This window comes from Cibotium barometz, chromosome 17 (assembly GCF_041138505.1).
Source record: "Cibotium barometz isolate CiBa-2024 chromosome 17, ASM4113850v1, whole genome shotgun sequence".
In the NCBI taxonomy this organism is placed as follows: Eukaryota; Viridiplantae; Streptophyta; class Polypodiopsida; order Cyatheales; family Cibotiaceae; genus Cibotium; species Cibotium barometz.
This window is the reverse complement of record NC_141062.1, coordinates 25669697-25685392: the sequence shown is the minus strand read 5'-3', so window position 1 is coordinate 25685392 and position 15696 is coordinate 25669697.

Here is a 15696-nt window from a genome sequence, read left to right as displayed (position 1 = left end):
GAAAAGAGGAAAAAAGGAATTTTCACGATATTCTATGTACAAACATTTTAAATATCAAAAGAGGAATAATTATCATATTTCAAAATAAGTATATTCATGGTATGTATATACATGGATATTTTTATTTATTTATCAAAAAGAGAAATTTTATCGTACTTTTAATTAGAAAAATGCACAAATTAAAATTGGTAACAAAAGAGAAGGTTTCACCATATTTTACGTAGATAATTTAGGGCATGTCAATGTCGAGGTTCAAATAGAGAAAAGAAAATTTTAGAATAATTCTATGTGAACATTTTAAATAAATGATGTATACATATTCACAAAAAGGATCATTGGAAGAAAAAGAAATATTCTTATTAAATTTCATTATTTATGAATAGAATTATTTACAATTCTATTATGTCCAAGAAAGAATGAATTTTTGTTATTTTGGATTTTTACCATTACGATTGAAAATCACAGTTATTTTATCAGGTAAATAGGAGAAAAACCTTTAGGAAACAAATCTAGGATTAAATCTGAGTAATTCAGGGTTAGACCATGATCACGTGAGAAAGGTGGGTCAGTAAGATGCCTTCCCATCTCTTGAATCAAGGCTTATGAGACCAATCCCGATTCTTCAGTATATGAAGAATGGATAATCAGCTGATCTAGAGAAGTTTTCCCTAAGACTTGAAATCGTCTAGAAACAAGTTATAAATTCGTTGTAATTGAGGGTTGGATCACCGAGATACGTGATTTGTGATTTTCATTGAGAAAGCCTGGGTTGAAAATAAGGGAGTCTCGTGAAACCAAACTCAATGGAAAATTCTTACTTGCATAGAAACTCTATTTTTGTAAAGGACTGTCTTACACTAGAATGCTAGAGGAAGCATTTGCCTTATTGTTAAACTAAGGAGAGTTAATGTTGCAACAGCTAGCGGGGAGTCATCGAAGGACGTCTCCCGCCCGCGGGCAAAGCATGCAAAGATCTTGACCTTGGTATGGTTGAAAATGGTACACTTTTGGTACGATGGGCGAGGGCCGATGAAGCGGTCGTTGAGTGAAGTACTAGGACACCTAAGGAGGATCCTAGAGGGTTTCTACCACGCAATGCATGGGCTGCTAGGACACCCATGCATATGTTGAGGAAGATATTCATGGACTGGCGAGAAATTATCTAAGTTTAGTGAAAACTTAAAAATGGACCTTGTTGGTTGACTAGCTGGTCTTCAACGGAGGGTCTGGATGACAATTTGATGGAACTGGAATTTTGAGGATTATGATGGAAACAACAACATGTGGTTTCATTTCAATTCTGTTTGAAGATAGTTGAATCTGAGAAAAGGCAATTTCATATTAGGTGCATAAGTGGTGTATCTATTTTGTATTTTGCATGAGTGCCGGCTAGGGGACCTGGGAACTCTTTTCCCTGGTACCCGGAACAAAACACAACCAAATTTTTATAAAAAGGAATCCCACCAATATAGTGGTTGGGTGGGCGGTTGGCTAACCCATGGGCTGATTGGGGTTAGTAGGCTAGATCGGTGGATTCCCATAACAAAATTCAGTTAGGTTTAAGTTACGATAGTTAAATTAAGTCCCAGGAAGATTCTTGTTCTATGGGAAAGAATCAACGGCTATGCCTTGCTTAAGGAAAAAAAAGCGATGATTTCTATGAACCAAGTGCAAGTTCCTCCTTGATTCGGCCATGTGACCCACGGGTTCGGTCGAAATACAAAGGATAGATAAGGCCCTTGACTACATTAGAAGATTTTCGTGGAGGAATCGCCTATGCTTTTTGGGCGAGGGAATTTTTTTTTGGGTTCGGGAAGAACCGCCGGATTAGTCTCTTGTTTGGACATTCGTGGGCGAGGCCCCGAGTGGGAAGCTCTGGCTTGCGTGCAAGGTTGCTACTTTTGCTGCCAGCACTCCAGAGTTCGATGCGTAGAGGGGGCAAGGGTCTCATAGTATACCCCATAAGGTAACTGGGGGGCCCCTAAGGTTTGAGTGAACAAGCTCGAATAGTACTTTGAAGGTGATGAACTCAATGCAGCCTTGCCAATAACCTTCAATGACCTCCAAGTTATAGCAATCTTGGATGGAGGAGTAGGAGTGAGCATTGTTACAAAACAATGCTGGGAAAAATGGGGAGCACCCACTTGGATGACACCGCTTTGTTGGTTAAACTTGTTGATGGAGCCACAACTAGACCCATTGGTCTACTAAGGGATCTTAAGATTAAGATCCTCGGGACTACTTACCGCCACACTTTCATGGTGATGAATTTTGGATGTTAGCCAATCTCTTACAATTGCATCCTTGGCAGACAATTCATGAGAGATTAAAAAATGATTTATGATTGGGATACCAACCACATATACATTCCGCAAAAAGACCTAACATTCAAGATCAATCTATAAACATGGAAGGTCCACCCCATGAGCGGGCATACCATTCATAGAGCACTCTGTCACCACACAACCACGCGATCCACTACAGTCCAATTGTGCCAAACATGCCATAAGACACTTGAAGATGGAGAGTGAGGGGTGTGCACCGCTTCCAGAGCGAGATGACTCTGAGAATTGGAAGCATATACTTGCTACCCTGGACATTTTGCCTAAACGCACATGTACAAGGTTTGCTACTATGGAAGACGAGCATGAAATTACATGTAAGATTCCTCCCTCCAACTTTTGAGGTGTAAAGGTGTAAAAACCTCCCCTTCTGTTCTTGTAATTATTCCCATCTCTGAAATAGAAGAGAGATCTTATTTTACCCTATTTTATCCTAGAGAGAGATAATCTTAAATTAAGATATATTTGGATATAAAAATTCTCCTAACATCTAAAATAGATTCCCCTAAAACAAAAACTCAAAAAGAACTTTCCAATGTACATTTTGAATTAATTGAAAATTTATATAAAAGACCTTAGTCTAAGGGTCTACATTTTCAGAAATTTTTGGATTATGGTCCAATTAAGGCTCCAATAATGGGCCAAATGGATTAATCCAAGTGTTGGGATGAGATAAATTCAAAGAATAAAAAAAATTCCAAAAATGAGTAAATGCTCACATAAGATGAAGAGTTGACTGAGTACAAGGTTTATTAGGTAAAAACTATGAGATATTACTAAAAAAATGAGATATTTTAGAATAATGATGCATTTTTGACACCTTGGTAAGGAGAGGGGGACTCTTGAGATAGGCGCCTAATTCACACATGTGGATGAGTTTTTAATTCAAAAAAATTGTGATATTTTTATCTCTCCTCTCTCCTGGATCAATCCAAATCAAAAAGAGAGCCAAACTGGTCCAAATCTTATCTAAATTGAGTCAAAGTGAACCTGGAAAATTCTAGAACCCAGTTGGACTTGGTTAGTGGCCTCCCTCACCTATAAATAGATCCTTAGTCTTTTGTAAAAAAAATTGTGAACTATACCATGCCATTTTTACATTAAAATAATGATATTTTCTATTATCCCTTAAAAATCCTCTACTTTTGGAGAGATTGGAGCTTCTCTCTCTCTCTTCAACAATCCTTGGAGCTTTCTTCTCAACACACAAACCAATTGATTGGTTGGGGGCTTCCTTCTAAGATAAAGAAGCAAGCCAAACCTAAAGGTAAGAAGAATTTCATAGTTTTTGATTATATTCTCAATGGTTTCACTTCTCAACCCCTCTCAAGCTTGAGAAGTTTCAAATTAATTTTTTTCAATGCAAATCAAGCTTTCTATAAGAATTCTAATGATTAATCATAAAAAAGTTAATCTTTATGTATAATTAGGATGCTTTTTATGTATATCTCTCTCTCCCAAAAGAATAGGATGCTTTTTAATCTTTATGTATAATTAGGATGCTTTTTATGTATATCTCTCTCTCCCAAAAGAATTAGTCATTCCTATGACTAATTCTTTAGCAAATGAATGCTTCTCATTGATAAATTCTTAGTTCAAATCCAATCTCTAAGCTTGTTAAGCTAGAGGTTAAGAAAAATGGCTTATGCTTTTATGTTAATAAAATTATGGTAAATTTATACTTTAATTCCATAATTTAGAATTAAGATTAAGGATAGTTCTTCTATCCTAATTGTATTACAAAGTCTTAATCTTTTTAGAAAAAGTAAAAATTATCAGTAATAGCAAGCGAAGCTATGGCAAAATGTTTAGAAAATAATACATATCTTATTTTTATGCATAATGCTAAAAGAGGACTTCCTACCATATTCTAGGATTGGTCATCCTATGCTAAAAGAATGATTTTCATCACATTCATGGAAAACTAATTTTTAGTGTTTATGCATAAATAATTAATTAAAGAAAAGAGGAATTTTGGTATTTTTTATTTTTATGTAAAAAGAGGAATTCCCATGATAATGAAAATCCATGTAATTAAATGAAAAAAGAGAAATTTTGGTATATTAAAATAATAAATATTTTTTATTTAAAGAAAAATTTTAGATAAATTTATTTTATGCATGAGAAAAATTTAAATGATAAAAGAGGAATTCCCATGACATTTGGAATTCAATCATTTAAATGGTAAAAGTGGAATTCTTGGCATATTTGAATTAATGGATATTTTTATTTAACTTTAAAGAGAAATTTTAGATAAATTTATTTCATGCATGAGAAAATTTAAATGATAAAAGAGGAATTTCCATGACATTTGAAATTCAATCGATTAAATAGTAAAAGTGGAATTCTTGGCATATTTGAAATAAGGAATATTTTTATTAAAGAAAAGAAGAATTCCCATGACATTTGGAATTCAATCATTTAAATGCAAAAAGAGGAATTCCCATGATAATTGAGATCCAAGAAATTAAATGGAAAAAGAGAAATTTTTAGCATAATTCAAATTATGAGTATTTATAAAAAGTGAAATTTTGAGCATTATTGAGAAATATGGGTAGAATTGATTTTTGTAAATCCCATGAATCTTTTACTCAAAAGAAGAATATTGAATATATTTCACTTGAGAAATTTGAGAAAGAATATGAAAATATGAAATCAAGGACCAAGATTCCAGGCTCTAGCTCCTTCCTTCCAGAGTAATCAGGTTCCTTTCCGCTAAAATCAGGAAAATCCCAGAGGTAGACCCTCTAACCAACCCTAAGTTTTAATCCAAAGTAATGCAAGAGCTCCGCCTTAGAGTGTAGAGGATTTTTAGAGAGAGAGAGAAGCTCCAATCTCTTCAATTTTGTAGAGGATTTTTAGAGGATAATAGAAAATATCATTATTTCAGTATAATACTGGCATGGTATAGTTCTCATATTTTTTTACAAAGGGCTAAGGACCTATTTATAGGTGAGGGAGGCCTCTAACCAAGTCCAACTAGTTTCTAGAATTTTCCAGGTTCAGTTGGCTGAATTTGGATAAGATTTGGACCTAGTTTGGCTCCCTTTTGATTTGGTTTGATCCAGGAGAGAGGAGAGATAAAAATATCACAATATTTTTGAGTTTAAAACTCCACCACACATGTGAAATAGGTGCCTCCTTGAAGAGCCCCCTTCTCCTTACCAAGGTGTCAACATTGAATCATTATACCCAAAATATCTCATTTTTTTAGTAATATTCATAGTTTTTTACTAATAAACCTTGTACTTAGCTAACCCTTCATCTTATGTGGGCATTTACTCAATTTTGGGTATTTTTCTTTTAAAAATTAGATTTATCTCCTCCCCACACTTGGATTGATCCTTTGGCACCATATTTCCCATTCAGATAGACACTCACCAAATCATCATCCTCCACCACTGATACTGGAATGAAGGGATGTAATGCATGAAAAATATGAGTAATCACCATGTAAACATGATGCCTAAGTGTGTTTAATCTCTCACCAAGAGAATGGAAATAGCCTTCCACAAGCCAAGAGAGAAGCCATGAGCTCCAAGAAACATAAGTTTCCATTTCTAAAAATGATCATCAAAAGTTACAACCATGGTCCAAGTCCCCTCTTTTATACATGGACTTGTCCCATTATTAACCCTATTGAATAAAGTTCCTACTTTATTACAAACCATCCCTTCCCAAAGATTTTGTCCTCAAAATCAATAACATGTACAATCTCAAAGTATGAGACTCTAATGTAATCAATGGGAAGTGGTTAAGAGTTCTCAAGTACATCCAAAGCACATATACAATGAAAATCCGGATGTATACAAGTCCACCAAGCTTCAAGCCCAAAGTGTATGAGTGGGACTGTTATGACAGCCCTTCTAGTCGATGAAGACCCTTGAAAATCCTTCATTTAGACTCCATATATTGGGCTGAAAATGATATGTACACTCAGCCATATGTAGCCCACATCATAATCTTTCATTAGGATACGCCATGAAGCTTGTTGGAGTAGAAAAATATGCCCAATAGTAGACCTTCCCAAAGCTATCCAGAAATTACAGCATGTATACTTCTTTGTGTTGAGTTTGAGAGAGTTGATGGATTTAGAGTTGATGAAGCTATGAGTGCTCCCGGAATCCACAAGAATATGTGCAACCCTCCCATTGATGGTCCCCACCAACCTTAGTGTGCTTGGGTTCTTGCAACCCGCCAACAACTCTTGTGAGATAGAGCATATGCAAGCTGAAATTTCTGCATTGGTAGGCATGTCTCCGTCTCCACAAGGCTTTCCTTAACTCCACCTCCCGGAGATCAAACGGAAACTCACCATCCTCCGTGTGATGAAAGAATGGTCTTCAAGTGACTCCTGATGTGCTTCTTCATTGCAATCCTCCCATTCCTCAATGTCATGAGAGTCATCCTTGTTCTCTTCCTCATCCATGAGGATCATAGTGGCCACAATCTTCTTTGATTTGCACACATGCCCGGGTGACCACCTCTCTTTGCACTTGAAACATAGCCCTTTGCTTCTCAACTCCTCAATCTTTGGATCATCCATTCTTTGAGTCTTCTTGAAGGGTTGAAAGGGCTTCTTCTTCATGAAGTCACTACTCTTTTTGGCATCAAATTGATGTATCCCATTCTTTGGCTGTCCACCCCTAAATGATGTAGGAGTTCTTGGATTAGAGGATGGTAATGTAGAGGTAGGACCTTTCCCAAAATTGTAAGAAGTAGTGGTTGGTTTGAGTGTGTCTTTGGTGAAGGTCATGGGCTGAGACCTCTTGTACTTTGGCTCATAGAGTTCGGCTAACCTCATAGCTTCTTTGAGAGAGCTAGGCCTTTGAGCCGACACATCCGCCTTGATGAAGTGTTCAAGCCCATGCACAAACTTTTTCATCTTCATGTCTTCACTCAAGCCTTCCACGTACATTGAAAGCTTCAAAAATCTCTTGATGTAACCTCTCACCATCATCCCCTTTTGAGAAAGCTCATACCATTCTTCATGGTATCGGTCGAGCACTAAAGGTGAAATGAAGGCCAAGTTCATCTCCCGCTTCAATCCTTCCCAAGTTGATGGCGTGTTCCCTTGTTTGACCAAGTGCCTCCACCATTGATGAGCATAATCTTCAAGATGTAAGGAGGAAAATTGTACCATATCAATTTGGCTCTAAAACGCAAAATATATGTCAGAATTAGGATTTTGACGGCTCTATAGAAAGCTAACGGAAGATAGAACCTACCCCTAAAAGCATTTTGATTCAGTCAAAGTGGAAGTATATTCTGTTTGACTTTAACCAGAAAGTCAACATGACTACTTTGACCGAGATTGTGATATCCGATTAAGGGGTTCTATGGCTCATTTGAAAACTCTCAAGGAGTAGAATAGAGTCATGTAATCACTCGGACCTAATCCCAAAAACCCTAGGACTGAATTAGGGTTTTGTAAAATCCCAGAAATTTCCAAAATTCGGTCCCAAAGCTCAATCCGGCTACAAATGATTGGTGTTTCTCCCCTTGGTAGTTGTGAATAACTCTTCAAGTGTATCCATGGGGTAAATCTCCAATCAATAAGCTTGTTTGGCTCCCTTGTTGGAAAAATTCCGCCATAGTCTCCTTTGTAATTGGAACCAAATCTCAAATGGAAATGCAACTTCTCAAATCACAATGCAATACTCTTTGTATCCCACAATGTCATGAAAGATCATATGCACTCTTTGTCCATCAAAGCATTTGCAATATCCATACAATATGACGGAAAAAGGGGCCCCATTGCCCAAATGCATCCACAAAGTCGATGGTGAGGATTGTTGAGGACGCGCGTTGAAGCTTGCCAATCTCCCGGCCAAGCTCTTCTCACCCCTTCACCGAGTTTTCCTCCAAGGTGAAGGTTGAGGCCATTTCTTCACACCGGTGTACCTAATCCCCCTTTGTACCACTTTTCCAAGGCAATCACGGCACAAAGAGTTCAAGCCATTCTCCCCTTGGCCTCTCCAACCAATGCCAAGGTACCCTCACACATTGCTAGATTCTATAGAAACTTGAAGTGGTAGCAATGGTGAGTGTAGGTACAAAATGATGTGGATAATATCAAATGATAGAACAAGTTTGTTGGCTTACAAGTATTGAGCATGACTCATGCCCTTTTACAATTTAGAACTCATCAATAAAGCATGGACTCATGCCTCAATCCATCATCCAAAAGCTCCAACACAAACCAACAATTCACAATGCCCTCACCATGGCATTTGCATAAACAATTGTTAACCACAATCAAGGCATTTGCAATTGCATTCCAACAATCCCTTTCACATCATATTGACAAATGCATGCTTCCAAAACTTATGCTCTCTTATGCCCATGTGTAAAACATAGCATTGGCATGGCTATGTAGAGCATCCATAGTGTCCATATGGCATCAAGATGAGCATGAGAGACTCCAAAAACATTGCATAAGCTTGCTATTCCATCAATGGCATGCCAATTGAGACATAATGAAGAAAATCCCCCAAAATGTGATCTATGAATTGGCCAAGCTCATGTGGAATCAATTCCTTTCACCATTGCCAACAATAATGCATGGAGAAGCAATATTGGCATGTGAATGGTCAAGCTTTAATGGTTAATTTCTGAAAATTAGGGGAGTTTGAATGTGTCCAACCCTAATCCATTCCCAAGCTCCACCAAATGCTTCAAACTTGCAAGAAATTGATCAAACCACTCACCAATGTCATCCGGAAAGCTTCAATGGTAGAAAATGTTGAAGAAGCCTCTTGTTGAAGAAAAACGTAGCCCTTCTTTGCTCTGAAATTTGCAGCTAAATAACACCTCCCATGTGCTTGAACAAGGCTTGAAAATATGCTCCAAACAAGGGCTAAGAACCCTATTGAAAGGCTTCCATCTCTTGAGGTAGTAGAGCTAGGCTTCACCTAGCTCTCCCTCACGAATTTCAGCGCCGTTTTGAGGCGGCAGCCTGCTGCAGCCCGCCATTTTCGCATCTTTGCCTCCTCCATAAAGTGATTAGACCACCAATGATGTCCATGAAGAGTGTACAAGCTTAGCAATGAAAGATATGGTCAATGTGGCAAGGTATACTAGGGTTTCTCACAGCCATGGAAGAATGAACAAAAGCTCTCCAATCTTGAGAAAAAAATTAGCAAGAAGAGGCTCAAATGAAAGATCTCAGTGAGCTCTACAAAAACCCTAAGGTTTGGCATCAAAACGGGTAAAGGAAGAGCATCCTATGGCTATGGAAAGCTTGAGGAAGAAGAAGATGATTACTAAACGTGATTACCAGAAAAGTTAATTGCAATTAGTCACTTGCCCTAAGTTTTGGCCCGACTGCCCCAAATTTTTGGTCCAGAGGCCCAAAATTTGGTCCAAAAATGGCAAAATTGGCCAAAATCACTCAAAATTCAAGCAATTTCCATGAAATGCTCACCATCTCCATGAGATTAAGCAAGATTAGAGAAGATTTGTCAAGAATCACTCAAGGATTACAAGAAAATGAAAAAAAATTAAAAGAAACTCAAATTTTCAAGCAAATTTTCCCAACAACCCATGCATGCCCATGATCAAAATCAAGAGCTCTGATACCAATTGGAATGAAGGGATGTAATGCATGAAAAATATGAGTAATCACCATGTAAACATGATGCCTAAGTGTGTTTAATCTCTCACCAAGAGAATGGAAATAGCCTTCCACAAGCCAAGAGAGAAGCCATGAGCTCCAAGAAACATAAGTTTCCATTTCTAAAAATGATCATCAAAAGTTACAACCATGGTCCAAGTCCCCTCTTTTATACATGGACTTGTCCCATTATTAACCCTATTGAATAAAGTTCCTACTTTATTACAGATACATTGATAGACCCAAGGGATTCAACAATGCCCTTGATCTTTAAGGCATGTTCATTGATGGACATGCTTTTCTTTTCCATAGTATGCAACTCTTGCTTTAATTGCAACTTCCTTGCCTTTGTGTTAGTCCGAAACATCTAAACCAGATTCTGCCATACAACTGCTGGAGTGTTTGCATCCTGTATGTGTCTTATCATAGTGTTTGTGACACTAGTTGAAAGCCAGTACACGACTTTTCTTGCACCCTGATTCCAATCCTTGAATGCCTTTATATCTGCAGGAGTGGCATTATCCTCAGATAATTCTGGAAGCTCCTCATTGTCTCCTTCTACATAATCCCAAAATCCTTTACCCATTAGGAAATTGGTCATTCTAAACTTTCAAGCATGGAAGTTATTCTTATATCCAGCTTCTCACTAACAATCTGATTAATTTCGTCAGATATGTTTTTCTGCAACAATCAAATAACTTACAAATAGACAGCTTCTATATGCAACCTGTAATACAACAGTATCTCTTGTAACTGTTACAACAAGTAGCGGTACTTCAGCACAACAGCTTGTGTGTCACCAAATGTGACCAAAGTACATGTACATACACCTAGTATCAACAATACATGTGCAAACCCTGTCTGCACTTCCAAAATGCACTGTTGCACTGCAATAACTAGATTTTGAGTAGAAACAGTTCTCTACCAGAACTTTCAAAAAATTGCTAAAAATACCTCCTCAGTGGCAAAACGGAGCCTGTAACGTGCCCAAAGCGCGAATCTGGCTGAAAAAAGATTGTCCAATAAGACTATATACCTACCCTCTAGCTCTGCTCCCGCGAAGACATGTTCCCAATCAAAGATGTGTACCTCCCAGAGCTACTGAGGGGGTGTTGTACCTAAACCAAGAAGAGGAAAGAAATGATGGTGCTCTTACCCATGTATACCACTTCTTCCTTGCTTGTTCTTGCCTCTTGCTTGTCTCCTTAGCTCTCACATGAACCAGGCTCTGATACCATAAAGACAATGTGGGGGAGAGGGAGAGCCTCAAACCTTAGCAAGCAAACACACACACACACACACACACGAGAGAGCAAGACACAAGAAAGAGAGATGGATAGCTAAATTTTCTTCTATCTTCTTCTTCTCTACTCAACCAACATAACATAAAGATAAGAGTACACACTATATGGGTTAGTACTCAACTACTACAACATATAGGGGTCAGTCCATAATGTGAACCCAACTAAATGAGCTGGCACTATAACTATGCCAGTCTCTAGTAATCCAAAATGGCTGTCACACATCCTGTCATCCCATTGGCCGTATATCAGCCATAATCTCACCAACCATGCCAGTGGTGTAGATGCGGAAGCTGTCACCCAGGCGGGTCATCAATGTCTGTCGTAGTACTACTTGAGCTCAATATCTCAACATTAAAGCAGTGGCCAATTGGTCTAAATTGTGTCTTGACATAGACTCCTTGCTTTTCTCATCATGCTTTGTGCTGGTAGTCTTGAAGGAAGCTTCTAATGTGCCTTCATGGAGTTCTCGGGAACATGTTCCCTTGAAATTGTCCTCAAAATCTATAGCACTCCTGCATCAATGTCTGCCGTAGTACTACTTGAGCTCAATATCTCAACATTAAAGCAGTGCCAATTGGTCTACATTGTGTCTTGACATAGATTCCTTGCTTTTCTCATCATGCTTTGTGCTGGTAGTCTTGAAGGAAGCTTCTAATGTGCCTTCATGGAGTTCTCGGGAACATGTTCCCTTGAAATTGTCCTCAAAATCTATAGCACTCCTGCAACATTGCTCAAAGTAGGTATGGCCCAAGGCATACAATGAGTTATGTAAGGGCACACGATCAAGAGCCTCTAGAAATCTCCCTATTAACCTTTTGTCAGAGAACTTGTCTCTAGCACTACAGCGCGAGTGGAGATATCTAACTCTATTGTAGTCTCTCAATTGGGCTCCATCTGGTACCTTGGTAAGAATATCCAACCTTGAAAGCCTCCTTCAAAGCTTCAAAGGTATCTTTATCCTCAGTCTTCAAGGACCTAAACTATTGGCCTGTTTTACCATCAACGGTGAGGCCAAAGGTGCTCAACTTGACTTGATCTTCTACATGACCGAAGGCATCACATATTTGATTAAACATCTCTAAATGTGAGTGTGAGATTGGATCTCTAGTCCCATCAAATTTCATGATAAGTTTCGAGATGTTAGCGGGTTTTTTCCACTCTATTCTCGGTGCAGGTGCTGGTTGCACTGGTGTTGGAGGTGTGATACTTGCAGCCACCCCCTCCCTATTTCCATGGCCAATCTCAACATTTCTGGTGTTAGCCCTGCCATGGCTAGAACAAGAGTAGTTTGAGGAAGGGTAGATGGAGGAGCGGGGGCCGGGAGGATAATAAACCATAGGACGCTCCTATCTGATAGGTGGGTTTAAATGTACCCCTCGTGGTCTCATGTGGTACCCAAGATAGACTCCTTGGTACTACTGATATACAGGTGGACCGGGCTGATGTGAAGGGTCTGGTAGACCCTTTCCCTTTGGTGCAATGTTTCTGGTCCTTGAGATGAGCCCTGGTTTTTGCACTCATCCTTGGGCCCTATACTGATTAGCTATACTTGAAATTAGCATAGCTCTCCAGACTGATGGCTCTGTCTGGGTCTATTGGCTTCCACTTTTCCCTACTTCCACTCTACGATCTAGAGACGGAGTGGGCTCACTTTCTTGTGGTTGGTCCATGCCTCTTGTCCTGGGTTGTGGTTCTTCTAACTGTGTATTTCCCAATATAAATCACAGAGCCTCGAAGAAAGGCTTCTCTGTGAATTTGTGGGAAAGGTAGGTTCTTGCTCTTGGAAAGATGGTATGTCCATGCATTGAAGTTTTGGCTCTCCTATTTCAAGGTCTAGAGGCCCTCGTCTCGTCCTTGGGTGGTCTTTGCTTTCACTAGTACTGTCAAAGATGAGCACCTTTTGACTCCACTCAGTATTGACCGATGGGTCCAATCTTATAAACAAAGAAGCGTACTAAGAGTTTGCTTCTTCAAAAAGAGGGTTATTTCGCACCAATTTACCCGATCCTAGGTGCATGGGAATATGGAACTGCTGTGCAAAACCCCTCTGTGGAAAAAGGTTTATTTTTTGTTTTTTTTTGGGGGGAATGAAATGCCCGTATGCTTTGGAAAAAATGGGCATACGCTTTCAAAATGTGAAATGAATGGGCATACGCTTCTCAGGGGGAGAAGGAACGGGGACGTTTGCTTGCAAAATGAAAAGTGAACGGGCGTACTCTTCTCAAGGAGAGACAAAACGGATGTTCGCTTGCGGAATGGCATGGCATGCACTTTGAAGATGAAAGAAGTGTTGAAATTTGAGCATAATGATGAGCTATGGTGGATCAAACACTAGAATCAACATCATTAACAAAGTGATTAGCAAATGATTAAGACGTAATTAGTGAATAATTAGCAAAAAGATTAATGTAGGCATGGATACTCAAAAACCAGCAAATTCTCATTAGGGCTATGCCTCAATTTATAGAGTTTACATCAAGCATCAAATCCCATTGATTTCTCCATGATTCACTCCCAGAATATCTCCACCTTTTGCCTGATTCTCTCCACCTCTTCTCTTTTCCCTGAATAACTCCACACTCCTAAATTCTCTCATGCTACCCTTTATTCTCTCCCAGTAGATTCTTCTCACCTTTTCACAGGTTCTTTCACAATTACATCTCCTCTTTTACAGCCTCTATCCAAGAGCTTGTTCCCACACACACTCTATTCACTTGTATATTTCAACACCTCCCCTCAAGTGAATACTCCTAGAACACCTAGACCCTATACCAAATTTGCCTCCCCTTACTTGGTAGTCCGCGACCAGTGTCTACTCCTCCCCTCAAGTTATCTCAGCACACCTGGACCCTGTATCAAGTTTCTTTCTTACTTGACAGTCCGCGACCAGTGCCTCAAGTCCCTAAACCCATAGTCCTGACACTCTCTCTCTCTATGTGTCCAAGGCTTACTATAGTTGCCCGCGACCTTGACTAAAGTGCTCACACATACATCTACCACATGGCCTACATCATCGGTGGCTCAGAGGTGGTTTTACTTTGTTGGGGCAGGTTACATTGGGTTGTGGGGTCTCTCTCTCTCTCTCTCTCTTAGAGATTTTCACATGGCTCCTCACTCTTTGGAGCCTCACATCTTCTCTTGTTTTCAGTCTTCTTGTCGTGGCAGCATCTCTCCATGCGTCTGTCTCTTCTTTCAGTCTTCTCGGGGCAGCTTCTCTTCTTGTGGCAGCTTCTCTTCTCGTGTCCATGTCTTCCTTCAGATCTTCATGGTGTGGATCCTCTTCTTGGAAAGAGATATTCTTCTTCTTCCATGGCTGGGGCCATGAGCTCGTCCGTCAGGTCATTTTGCTCCATGTGAGCAACATGTTTCAATGTTTTGCTGACAGTTCCTTTGGGATTTTTATGTTTATCTTGTATCATTATGCAATGCAAACCCAAATTTATGCGGGAGGTCTTACCTCTTGGCTTATTCTGGACAAGGGCAGTGTCTGTTCCCATTTTACACTGATGCAATGTGCCCAATGCATAATGCGTATAGCATTCATTCTCATGCACATTCCAAATGCAATGTGCATTCATTCTCATGCACATTCCAAATGCAACTCTGGCTGTGAATAATCTTGAATTTGAGTGAGATTTACAGGCATTAACCAAGGGTTAAATGCAAAATGATGATTTTCACAAATTTATCAGCACAATTTTACCAGAAAGGGTAACCAATTTGTACGGGATGGTTGGAGTATCAAACCAACTCCGATTTGCAATCTGAAGTTATAGGGATCTGTATCAGATACCTAATGGTTAATTTGAACCCTCAATTGCACCAAAATACAGTGATTAGCACTGATTAATCACTGATTAGTAAATTAATGCTCTGTTTTGTGTGCAAAAAATAGAGTATGCGGGGAGTCCAGATCTGGTGCCTTCCACTTCAAATGAGCTCAAATGCTTTCAAAGGCATCAATAGCAATGATCTAGTAGAGGATTAAGCCAAGAAACACAAGATTTGACCAAATATTGAAAGCTTAATCTCTGTTTTACCAAAGTCACCTGCAGATTTGATGAAGAGCTTGGATCTCACTGTAGACTTGATGAAACTCAATTCTGTCTTCACCAGCTTGTAGAGCATGCTTGATTACACCTTGGGCTAAGAGGAATTAGAAGCATTTGATTTGAGCAAGGAGAAATCTTCAATTCCCTTCAGAAAAAACGCGCCAGCCAAATCGTTGATTTTTGCTTCGTTTCTTCGCGGTTTGCTGCGCCGTCTTGCTGAGCTTGTAGCCAAGGATGTTGGCTAGCTTGTGTTAGAAGCTTGTGCCCTAATTTTATGTGTGCAAGGTGCTAGAGATCCTCCACTGGCTGGGGGTGAAGGGGAGAAGTGAAAACTCACTAAAAATTTAATTTTTTTGCTAATTATCTAACTAATCCTAATTAAT